Source organism: Ictalurus furcatus, chromosome 7 (genome assembly GCF_023375685.1).
Source record: "Ictalurus furcatus strain D&B chromosome 7, Billie_1.0, whole genome shotgun sequence".
NCBI classification, from domain to species: Eukaryota; Metazoa; Chordata; class Actinopteri; order Siluriformes; family Ictaluridae; genus Ictalurus; species Ictalurus furcatus.
Window position 1 is genome coordinate 23,445,474 of NC_071261.1, and position 13,233 is coordinate 23,458,706.

Genomic DNA, 13,233 nt, shown 5'->3' on the forward strand with positions numbered 1-13,233 from the left:
ATAAAAATGGCTATCTACCATTTTCAGACCATTTCTCTTGTTCTGTTTAAACACTCTGGTCATTTTGGAGATGTCGAAGTTGAATTTTCACAAACACGTCTCCAATGACCTCTTAAAATAGTTCACTCTGAGGTCCTTCACTGCTGTCACTGCCACATCTGTCCCTTAAATATGCCCCAACTCCAAAAGTGGTTTAAATGACCATATTAGATGCTGTTGGACCCCTATAGGCTGCCCACTTGTAATCAGATCACCTGAGAAGGACTAAAGATTGTGAATAAAGCCTGAAATACTCATTATGTATCGCCTCTTGATTGTTCTGCTAGTTTAAGTTCTCTTCACATGCACCGATTTGCTAGACTAAATAGCCAATCAGATAACCAACCTCTGACGCAGATTCTGCGCTGACGAGAGCTGATAGGCACCAACTCAATACTACAGGCCCTGATGCTCAACGCCCAACTTCTGCTTGGTGTATCAGGGCCTTTAGAACACATTTAGGGGCAGTTTAAACGACGACATTTTCATCTAAAAACAGAAAACTTTTCATGCCCTGAAAACGCAAACTTTTGAATACAGGTTTAAAAGTGCAAGTTTTTGAAAACGATGCCGTTATCGTCTCCGTGTAAACGTACAAAAATGAGAATTTGTGAAAACGATGACGTCATGCGCACACGTATAACGTGTTCAGTCTATAGGCATGCACGTGAGTATTTCAAACCAACACGTGAGACATTCAAAACTACAATGTCGGACTACAGGAGTGTTTGTGCTGCTCATGATTTTGAGTTTATTGACGCTTCTCCAGCAAAGTGTAGATTTACTGCATCACTACTACAACCAGTGGAGACGCATTTGTTACATACGCCATAGTATTAACCCACATCTACGCCGACGAGGGGTATTCAAAACCTTATAATTATCTTTGGAATTGTCTGTTTTGGAGAATATCTGTATCCTTTTATTGCTAATAAAATATAGAAAGCAGACTGACTGCCAGTGTCTCACTGTTTGATTTGTATTTGCTGATTTTGTTCCATTTTGGTACAGTGATGTTCAGTTATTACTGAAAGATGCACGGTTTTTTTCAGTATTTGAAAATGAGCGAGTTTTGTTAACAGAACTCTGACCTGGAGCAGAAGAAAAGCTAAAAGATGGGGTTGAAGACAGAAAAATCCATTTCAACAATGAAAAAATCTTTATGCACATTTTATGTACTTTAAATTATATTACATTAGGGATGTCTCAGGATTTATTAACTAAGAAAAATAAGCAGAATCTATGCTTGACAAGCGTGAGTTTTCACAATGCATAATTTTCCAAGTCTAACTTTCGAGATTATAAGTAACTGGAGACAGAACTACTTTTTGTACTCCATGTAGATCATAAACCATTGAAATCTTTTGAGAAATGTAAACGTTATTGTGGTTTTTATCCAGAAAACCACAGTCCCCCCCTCCACTTTACTTGTATTTGTTTATAGGGCAGTCTTGCCCGGATCAATATGGTGGACACGCTGACACGAATGCTTATGAGCGCAGGCGCGTACTGTTTCTTTACAAAGTGACCTCGCCATCTACTGGCCTGGCATGCATAATATAGTGTTTTTAGTCGTTTTCGCGGATCCGTGTGAATGGGAATCATTTTGACGATGTTGTCATCTGTACACGAAACTTTTCAAAACTGCAACGGAAACACTTTTCCGTTTTTAGTACATCATTGTCGTGTAAACGTACCGTCAGATTTAATCCACCATAATGCATACGTTTGAGAATACATCTTTTATTATCTGATGTATGATTGTCAGGTGATCTTCATAATTCCAAGATCCCATTACGATACTGTGTTCTGTATTAGATACTTTAAATTCATGTTTGGGCTACTTTATATAGTATACGTGTGACACTTTAGCATGCGAGACATGGTGTTTTATGGTCATTGTTGCAGTGCAGTGGATATCGTAGTCAGCTGAGTCATCAAATATACAAACAGCACCAAGACAGAAGGAAATGGTGTGAAGGTCATGGGTCAGACACCCTGTGCACATGGTAAGCATGCCATTATTACTTGGTATGCTATAGAAGAAGATCCTAATAAAATCCTAACAGTATCTTATAACAGATAAACGTGTTCCCTGTGTCAGATTATATGATGAAGATCATCTAACAATAGGCCGGAGTTTATTAAAACTGTTAAATCTTTTATGCTCATCAGTCAGGGTGAGCCGGGCTTGTGCAGAAAATTAGGCCTCTGGATAATAGTGGGAATGTTATACCTACAGAAAACACCTTGTAAATGGTGAGGAAGAGGAATCTGGGGAAAAGAAAGGTACTTGAGGCATTTTTGTCCTAGTGTGAGACAAAACAAAATGCTCTTCTTTTAAATCCTGCGTTTCGTTTACATTTTTCATCACCACCACCATATCGGTGTCATCAAAAGTTATGAGTTCTGTGTATTAGTGGGTTTAAGATGAGCATCATCGCAACAGGTACAATTTCTGACAAAACTTTGTCATCGGCTTCTTTAATCATGGCAGCACTAAACTGGTCTCTGGCGATCACGTCACATTATGCCGTCTTAACTCACACCTAAAGAATTTTTTACAGGGTGAGATTTCTCAAAATCGGTCCAAAAATGATAGTGTTAACTAAGGCACACACTCTCTATCTGCTTCTCGAAGCTCTTTCGTTTGCAGAACTGGGTTACGGGGATGAAAAACAGACTGATCGTGCCAGTGTACACAAACATACACCTAACCTGACCTGTTCTACTTCTAACACGCAATGCCAACAGTCCAGTCCTACTACTGCCCTGCCTCATTTGTGTGTGTGTGTGTGTGTGTGTGTGTGTGTGTGTGTGTGTGTGTGCACGCGCGCACGTAATGGTGTGTATGTTTGTGTAGGCTGGAGCAAGGCAGAATGATCTATTATACACCTGTCTCTTCCTGGGGGAGGAGCCTGACGCAGGACAGAGAAAAAGGCAATGAACTCATGCACATATTTTTTTTGTTCATGACTGCAAAAGAGACAAGTGTATGTATGTGTGATCTAGATCTATATTCGATCTAGAATTAAAATGAAAAACCTATGTAGCTTGGGGTTTAAAGGAAAGCGATGGCAGGAGAACGAATGAGCCATTGACACAGAAACACAATGAAGGAGAGAAATACGTGGAGATCGTGAGGGAGAGTGAGACAGAAGCAGAGAGTGTGTATGTGTGTGTGTGTGTGTGTGTGTATGAGCAAGAGGGGGAGGGTTACTCTAGGACAGCAGAACCCAATGACATGACACAGATGCACAGAGCTACTGTGGACTGCTGGGAGAGGGGGATGGGACGAGCAAGTGAGAGGGAGACAGAGGAGGAGGAGGAGGAGGGTGTGAAATCACACTGCTGTTCTATTTAACACTCCCCAAGAGCACATACACACACGCACACACATGTACACACCCAGCGGGGGGCACCACTATAGCTGCAAGCAAATGGCTACACATAAACATCCCAAACAAACCAGCGTGCATGCACACACACACACACACACCTGCTACTGATACTGCTCCACAAAACAAATGGGAGAAACGTAATGCAATGCCACTGAACTATCCCCCCCTCCAATAAAACACGCGCACACACACCTCATGACTCAAAATCTCACACCTGCTCAGGCCCTGAGGGAGGTCACTTATCAAAATTACCCGTACCACGCACACACACACCACAGAAAAACGAGGTCCCATACACCACTGGATCCTGACATTTTATTTATGAGGTTAAATGTGTAGTATCTACATGCTCCCTGCCCTGCTTCCTGCTCTTTGACTCTCTCCATATCTTCATTTCTACCAATTTCTTCCCTATAAATGTCATTTTTTATACTCAGTTTGAAACAATGCACAAAATTTGATTGAGTTGTGAGACTGAGCTAGCTCAGCGTTTCTGCCTGATGATAGCTGAGGATGGACGAGGGGTGGAGGTGGGTGAAACATGACATGATATTATTGCCTAAATTTTTTTGTTGCTTGTTGCCACATACATGGTGGAAGAAATTAGAATAAAGAAATAATAAATTTGCTTGGCTAATTCTTTTTATTATATTTTAGATATTACCAGAGACATGAATTAACACTGTAAAAAAAAAAAAAAAAATGTATGTTTTTTCTTTTTGAGACTCACAACATCAGCAACACTGGGAAATCCCCGAGGATGGGAAGCAGAGACAAAGCGACCATTAAATGCTCCAACACGTTTCTGCAGAAAATTCTACCCTGCTTACGGCATACATGCTCCTGCCCTTATCACACTACATACCTGCACCACCCACATGTGCACACACAGACACACACTCCTTACATAAGAGGTGAGAGCTGAGTTTAATACTGGACTAAACAGTAGCATATGCAGAGAGTTACAGCAGACAGGATGAGACAGTCAGAGACAGAGAGAGAAAGAAGAAAACAGTATGAAAGAGAAAGAAGTAGCAGAGAAGCCTGCTACACACACACAAAATACATTGGTCTCAAATCTCTCATCGATTGGCATGATGCCATCCCCCCTTCCCCCATCAGTAGTGTAACCCAATAGGTTCAATCCCATGACTCCATTTCAGTAATTCGAGATGCACATCCATGATGGGTCAGTCAGGTCACACAAGGGTCACGACCCAGAATGCATCAAGACAGGAGCGCCTTTCGGAGGAGTTCAATACTGGAAGCGTTTAGTTTAATAAGAACGGTCGGTTGGTGTGGTGCGTGTGTGACGTGATTTGGTTGGCGCGTATGACGATATTGAACGTGGGAGCTGTGTGTAAGTTTTGTTTGTCTTCTCCAGTGGGATGTTACGTCAGAAAAAGGAAAAACTGAAGCCTGACAGCTGACAGCGATATAGAAAAACACACGCACACCAGAAAATTGCTTTTTTGAGCTTGTCAGACAAGCTGAAGTACAGAACCTACAAACAAAAGGAGGACTCTGAAGAGGTGAGCAAAAAGGGAGGCGAGGGAAAAGAACACATGGAGGCAGATCAAAGGGCGGCAGTGGAGAATTAGAGACATGACAAAACTCCAAGCTGCAACCACAACAGCATGTGTTTTCTGAACCTAGTAGTTTTTGAAAGTGGCATTCAACCTCTAAACCTCTTCTGGTTATGGCTGTGCTAGGATCAGGCAATTTCTGTCCATTTCTGTCAGTTATTTTAGTGCTAGGCTCAGAAGGCAGCTGGGGGATGTTCCACAAACATGCAGCATCAAAATATGAATTCAACTTTAACCTTTCTCTCACTGGTGAAATCACATGCATACACACACGTGCTGATCTGAGTGAGCACTGTGTACTTGGGGTGGATGGTGCATGCGATACTTAAATTTTATCCATGAAATAACTTTGTCCATACAGTAACAAGTAGCTAATTGGATGCTGAAATCAAATTTCGTGCACTGAAATGGGTATATATGCAGATGTTCGATAAAAATGGATCGACCTTTATTTCAAATCATGGCGCTGCTGTTTGCAGGGTGTGTGTGTGTGTGTGTGTGTGTGTGTGTGTGTGTGTGTGTGTGTGTGTGTGTGCACGCGTATTAATCTCATGTATCGTTACATGATCTTTTTGCCATAACCCCCAACCCCCACTGTGCATTACCCTATCCTCAGTGGACCTGGGAGGGGCAGGAAACACAGGTGTGGATCTGAGCGATCAGGTTACATGGTAATGATAATGATATGTGAGTACAAGTGGGAGGATGTGTGTGTGTGTGTGTGTGTGTGTGTGCGCGCGCATGCCTGCTGGAGAGAGTATGGCTTTCCAAGAACTAACCTAAACAAATAAAAGCCCTGTCTGTCACAGGAATCATGTGCACCCTCAGCAGCTTCTCTCTTTCACTCTCCCTCCATATGACCTCAGAAAAAAGGGATGGCATTTCTCAGTGATCTGTCCTTTCTCCGCTGTGGGGTTTAAATCTCTGCGCTCGCCCATGCAAGTCCCCGTCTCCCTGATGTTTAAACGAAGTGTGTCTGCCTGTTCCTCCCTCCCCCTATTCCCCTTCACTCCTTCACCCAAAGAACACAACACCAGCCAAGCAAGCAACACCACCCCTCCCCCATGCTCGTTCTCTCTCTCTCTCTCTCTCTCTCTCTCTGTCTCTCATGTCTCCTTTTCTTCTCCAGCAGCACACTCAATCACCCCCCCCCCCTCTCTCTCTCCCCACCCCCAACCACCTCTCTCCATTCCACTGAATGCACAATCCTTACTTCAGGCAACCAGGCTGGGCCTGAGGGGCATGAGTGCAGACACACAAACACACACACACACACACCTTTCTGTGTGTGCACATCTGCAGAAGAAGAGACGCCCATCAAAGACAGAAACAAGAGGTACTATACAAGGCCTTGTCTCGCTTTTAACCACTGTGTATTCCCTTAATATCATCAACATGACCCACATTTCAGTCCTCATATCATCTGCAGAAAAGTGATATTACAACTGAGAAGGTGGGAACAGTAGTCAGACGGGACTAGCCGGTAACGCTTCAATCAAACGAAAATGTAGGTTAAAAGCAAAATTGGCCTGAAGGCTACACACACACACACACACACTGATAGGAGCCGGCACTTGCCACGCTACATCAGATCTGTTTTCGGAACAGACACACACGCGCCGGTCTGTTATTAGCTACTGTGAGAATGAGAAGGGAGCCAACACGAAAACTGAGAGTGAGAGAGATTACAAGAGAAAGGCGAGAGAGACTGTGGAGGGGGAGTAATCGAGGATGTTCTTCTGGAGATAATGAATGAATGAATAAATGAATGAAGTGATCAGTGAAAGAGGGGGCAGTTTAGCAGGACAATTCCCTGGGGGTGGGTGGGGGGGGGGGCTAATGGCATACTAACACACAGTTCAGAGATTTGTGATGTAGGTGTGTATGCGTGTGTGTGCGGATCGCGTTACAACTGATAATGACACTGATGTGAAACATTCTGCTGTTGTTGTTTTTTCTTCACTTGCTTAAGTGGATTGATTTACTGAGGTGAAGACATGACTTACACACCCATGTCCCTGGCACAAGTGTTCATCTTCTCACACACACAAACACACTCCCTTGATTAACCAGTACACTCCAGGATGCCGGTAAACGACACAGGCAATGCCAAGCACATATACACACGCACATACAAACCACAAACATGCACACTGGAGCCAGAGCACAAATACAACACACACACACACACACATAATCTGTGGCTAACAATAGTCAGCTGAGTGCTAAGGTTCACACTGATTATCCCACAGTCCAAAGAACAAATGTATTTCCACTTCCTGCTTCATTTACTGACCAAAAATTAAAAGTGAGCAAACAAACAAACAAATAAAAAAAAAAATTCAGCCACAAATTCAAAAACAGGCAAAAGGTTAATCAAGAACCAACCTGTGCAGCAAAGCAATCATGCAGTCTGCATAAAAAGAAAGAAAAGCGAGAAGAAGAAAAAGGAGAGCTTAACAGAGAAGCGAGTAAAACGTGTGACAGTCCATCTAACCAGAACAGCCTGCACTACAAGCTTCCTTTGTGCAGCATTAATCCTGAAAAGCCGACTCCAACTTTTCTCTCTCTCCGGCTTTCTGGCTCTTCCAGATTTGCTGACTTTGCTTGAGTCATGCACGCTTTGTTTGAAGGCAAAAAAAGAAATAAATAAATGACACTGCACGAACAAGTGGTGTAAAGAGAACCACAACAGGAGAGAGAGAGAGAGCGACAGAAAGGCAGCGTGGCTTACCGTGGATTTAAATGTCCAGTCCCTGTTCACACAGGCGCACTAATTCCACAGCGTGTTTGGGGAGTCGCAACTCGCACACAGTCCAGCTCAGCAAATCTGTGCTCCTGTTTTCCCTTTAAACCAGCAGCAGGCTTCTCTACCTGCCCCCTTACACACACACATACACACACATGCACGCACGCACGCATGCACACAGCAACACATAAAAACATGTGAAAGCTGACAGTCCAGAGGTGAAATTCCACCTGAATGCAAACAAATCATAAATACACACAACACACAGGCGCTCTCTCTCTCCTCTCTTTCTTCCCCTTCTTCTGCCTCTCTCACTCCCCCTCTCTCTCACACACACACATACACATGCTCTCTTTCTTTCTGGCTTTTCTCCATTCACCAGTCAAACAAAGAAAGGAGCTGAGCTCTCTCTCTCTCTCTCGCTCTCTCTCTCACACACACATACATACACATACACATACACACACACACACACACACACACATACACACACACACACCCATACATACATACACAGAGCTCCTAAGCCCAACCCCCGCTGTAGGCCTCTGCCTCTCCATTTTTTCTAAACAGCCCCTCCCCCATGGCCGTCACCCCTCTCTCCTCTATCCTCCCTGTCTCCACTCGCCCTCCTCCCCAGTCCCTCTCTCCTCTATCCTCCCTGTCTCCACTCGCCCTCCTCCCCAGTCCCTCTCTCCCTCCCATCCTACTCGCTATGCACTCTCTGTCTCTCCGCGTGTCAAGCAGATGGGATTGAAGATGGGATTGCTGGAAAGTGGAAGAAACACTTTACTCTCTTCCTTTCATTGCAGCTCTCTCTTCCTTTCATTGCAGCTCTCTTGTAAGTGTAAGAATGGAGTTACAAAACATATTTAAAGGTGCAGTTTGTAATTAAAAAATAAATAAATAAATAAAATTCTTGACCAATAATAATCATCTAGTTGTAACCAGACCACAGGAAAAGTATGTTCTACAATGTTGCCATACAATGGATCGGGCTAGATTTTTTTTAGGTTCAGGCTTTTGTTTATCGTTTCTGGCCCTGAAATTAGCTCCACCCCCAGCCAGTATTGACATACTCAGCTCTTTTAGTTAAAAGGCAACCGCAAAGACGTACATAGTTTTATGAGAGCGGGTGTTCAAAGAACAACGCCTTTCACACCTGTATGCTTTATACAGGAATTCCATGTAAAGTTTTAAATATGAATGCAAATGAATCCTAACATGGCAATCGACCAGGACAAGCTCTAGTACAGGTTTCTAGAAGTTATCTGAAGGGTACGTGTGTAAACAGCTGATAGGTTCCAGAGGAAAAAAAAGGAGGATTTTGCTCTGACATTGTTTAAGGTGACTGATTTAAAACATTAGCACAGTGACGGTTCAAGAAGGACAGAAGACGCATGTGATAAACAAATTTATTTGTTTGGCATGTAAACAGCACCAAATCCGTCGTGAGATTTGTTACAGGTCACATCCTATGTAAACGCGAAGGCGTACATCCTAGTAAAATACCATTTGAATTCACAACAAGTGACTCGAAAATGACAAACTGCCCCTTTAACTAGTCCAGACAAAAGCTAGATGTTTGTAGAGACTGCACATGCATGGCAACAGACTGCAGACGCTGCCACAACTGCAAGAATATGTACAATTATGTGGATGACACCCACACAGACACCCACACATACACACACCCACATGTTTCTATGTAATAGTGTGTGTAGGTGCACAATGCTGGTGCAGCTGTGGTAAAGAGTGCATGGGTATGAGAGGGAGACTTTAAACACACAGCTGTTTTACACAGTGTCTACAACACTTTCCCTACTGTTACAGACAAAAATAGCACTTTTTCTGTACACACACACACACACACACACAAAAACAGCCACGTGCAGTTAAGCTTCACACCGTGGAAGTCCGGAAGCAGTGACCCTTATGGAAATCCTGCTAACTCACACTGCAGTGAAATTATACACAGCTTTACAGATAATACAAAGAAACACAATTCACTTATCAGGGGTGGGAATCTCTAGGCACCCCACGATTCGATTACGATTCAGAGGACTGCAACGTGATGATAAAATGATTATCGATGCATCTTAATGCATCTTTTTTTTCTATTGACTAATTCGGCAAAACCCGGAAGTGTGCCAACTCGCCATTACTGCTGTGGTGATCCCTCCTCTGAAAATAGTTTTGTATGACTCCTTTGTACCCGAATTTGACAGCTTTTAAGTCTGTCATTTTTGTGTAAACCGAGTTAGAACAGAGCCTTGTCACAAATGTGTTAGAACTGTGACAGTTCCCCCGTACTATCGTGTGTCTCTGTTATGTGTGGCACATAATGGAGGCTGAGACGGATGCAAGTGAAGAGAAGAGCTTTATTGAAGAGAGGCAGGCGGACAAATCCAAAACGTGGAACACAGGCGTGGTCAAAAACAGGCAAAGAGTCAGGCGATCGGCAAACAGGCATAAACATGATTAAGGGAGAATCAAATAACGAGGACGAGAATAGGATCAAAACTATGGCACGTAAACGAGGAGGAAATGCTTGGTACGGTGGTAACACTCACGCAGTACTTCGCACCGCATATAGACAAACGAAGGGTTTAAATAACAAACATAATCAAGGGTGAACACAAAACAGATGAGACTAATGATGGCACATAAGGGAACAACCAATGCCAATACAGGGGCGGAGACAGGACAGAAATCATAACAAACGCCCGTGTCAAAAGTAAACAAAGTCAATGTCATTGAAACCCGGAAGCACGCGCTCCGGAACCGTCCACGTCCGCATCGCGATGCATCTAAGAATCAAATATCCCCCCCTCCCTCATCACTTATACAAAGCTAGACAGATAGACAGAGAATAGCTATTTTGTCCCCCCTCCCCCAAAGTACCATCAGCATTATTACAACCCCAATTCCAAAAGAGTTGGGACACTGTGTAAGATGTGAATAAAACCAGAATACAATGATTTGAAAATCACATAAACCCATGTGTTATTCACAATAGAACATAGAAAACACATCAAATGTTTCAACTGAGGAAATATACCATTTTAAGAAAAAAATAAGGTAATTTTGAATTCGATGGCTGCAACACGTCTCAAAAAAAGGGGGCAACAAAAAGCTGGATAAGTAAGTGTTACTAAAAAGAAACAGCTGGAGGAACATTTTGCAACTAATTAGGTTAAATGTCAACAGGTCAGTAACATGACTGGGTATAAAAAGAGTCTTAGAGAGGAAGAGTCTCTCAGAAATAAAGATGGGATGGAATCTGGAAGGAAGCAGATGTTGCTCTAAAACCTGTATATACTTTTCAGCATTGATGGTGCCTTTCCAGATGTGCAAGCTGCCCATCCATAGGCACTAATGCACCCCCATACCATTAGAGACGCAGGCAACTGAGTGCTGATAAAAAGCCGGATACTCCCTCTCCTCTTTAGTCCTCTATAGTTTAGAGGCATTTCAAATTTCGATTTGTCTGACCACAGAACAGTTTTCCACTTTGCCTCAGTCCATTTTAAATGAGCTTTGGCCCAGAAAAGACTGCAGTGTTTCTGGATCATGTTCACATATGGCTTCTTCTTTGCATAATGGAGCTTTAACCAGCATTTGTGGATGGCACGGTGAACTGTGTTCACAGACAATGAGTTCTGGAGGTGTTTCTGAGGCCATGCAGTGATTTCCATTACAGAATCATGCCTGTTTTTAATGCAGTGCTGCCTGAGGGCCCGAAGATCACAGGCATGCAATACTGATTTTCACCCTTGTCCCTTGTGCACAGAGATTTCTCCAGATTCTCAGAATCTTTAAATGATGTTATGTACTGTAGTCGATGAGATATTCATAGTCTTCACAATTTTACATTGAGGAACATTATTCTGAAATTCTTCTACAAATTGTAGACGCAGTTTTTCACATATTGGTGAACCTCTGCCCATCTTTACTTCTGTGAGACTCTGCCTCTCTAAGATATTCTTTTTATACCCAGTCATGTTACTGACCTGTTGCAAAGTAACCTCCAGCTGTTTCTTTTTACTAACACTTACTTTTCCAGCCTTTCGTTGCCCCGCCCCAACTTTTTCGAGACGTGTTGCGGCCATCAAATTCAAAATTACCTTTTTTTTTCTTAAAATGGTACATTTCCTCAGTTTAAACAATTGATATGTTTTCTATGTTCGATTGTAAATAACATATAGGTTTATGAGATTTGCAAATCATTGCATTCTGTTATTATTTACATTTTTTAAAGCGTCCCAACATTTTTGGAATTGGGCTTGTACTTATTTTCTACTTATTACTTTCGCAACAGCCAATTCATGCTAATAAAGTTATCTGTATTATAATTCGAATAAGAGAGAGATAGAGAATAAAAGGGAGACAGAATTAGAGAGAGAGAAAGAGAGAGAGCACGAGAGGACGGAGGGCTGGAGACAGGCGGATAAAGCAGGCACTGGGACACTGCCCTACACTGTATATAATCCCCACCGTATTGATTTATGATTGATTAGATTTTTCAGCATTCCTGAACGGATGACTCGCATAAGAAGAGCTCACAACGAACACATTTTTACATTCAATCTTTTGCTTTTATCCAAAGCAGCTTACAAAGGAGACACAAAACAATCCAGAGCTGTTAAAGGATCTAACTCGAACAGACACGAGTGCCGTGTAACCCTGCGTTCACATTAGCACTGACAAGTCTCTCATCTCGCTTTGCAGCTTGTCTCATGTGAGCATGTGTGGCTAATGTTATCATCGTCACTTGTGTTCAACTTTTTCAACTTCTAATATGAGATTGTAGTATCCAAAATATACATGTGCTACTATAATAATAATAATAATAATAATAATAATAATAATAATAATAATAAACTTTATTCTATAAAGCGCCTTTAAAGCAGCTTCTCAAAGCGCTGTACATAAAATCACAGTCCACAGAAAAATAAAACAAATAAAAGTTAATAAGAACAAAAACAACAACATTAATAATAAAAATAATTATAAAACAATCTAAAAAGACATCAGCAGTCGAATGCAAGTTTAAAAAAGTGTGTCTTGAGAAGAGCTTTAAAAATGCCAAAAGTCTGGGCTTCCCTGAGTTCAGGAGGAAGAGAGTTCCAAAGTGAAGGAGCATAGACAGAAAAAGCCCTGTCACCCATAGATTTTAGGTGTGTTTGTGGAACAGTTAACAGATTACACTGTGAGGAGCACAGTCTGCGATTTGGGGTGTAAGGGATTAATAAAACAGATAAGTATTGCGGAGCCAATCCATATAATGCCTTGATTCTCTAAAAGATCTCTCTTTTTCCGGTTCCGGTGACAGGGTACGCTGGCGTGTTTTGCTGCCGCTCCTGTTACCGTTTGGTTTGTTTTCGTTTGTTATTTTAAGCCATATTTATTTATTTTTTAAATAACTGCGAGTTTTTTAAGTTACATTGTCTTTAGT

The 13,233-nt window shown here is 42.2% G+C and overlaps 1 protein-coding gene across 2 annotated transcripts in view; it reads right to left on the reverse strand.

Moving 5' to 3' along the window:
- Positions 1-13,233, reverse strand: part of kdm6ba (lysine (K)-specific demethylase 6B, a) — a 93,577-nt gene that overhangs the window by 35,610 nt on the left and 44,734 nt on the right. The window contains exon 1 of one of the 2 annotated variants that reach the window (XM_053629349.1): positions 7,761-8,177. The exons of the other annotated variant lie outside the window; for it this stretch is intronic. The gene's annotated coding sequence lies outside the window, so the exon portion shown is untranslated. Of the gene's footprint in view, positions 1-7,760; positions 8,178-13,233 lie in introns of those variants that run through there. 2 annotated transcript variants of the gene reach the window in all.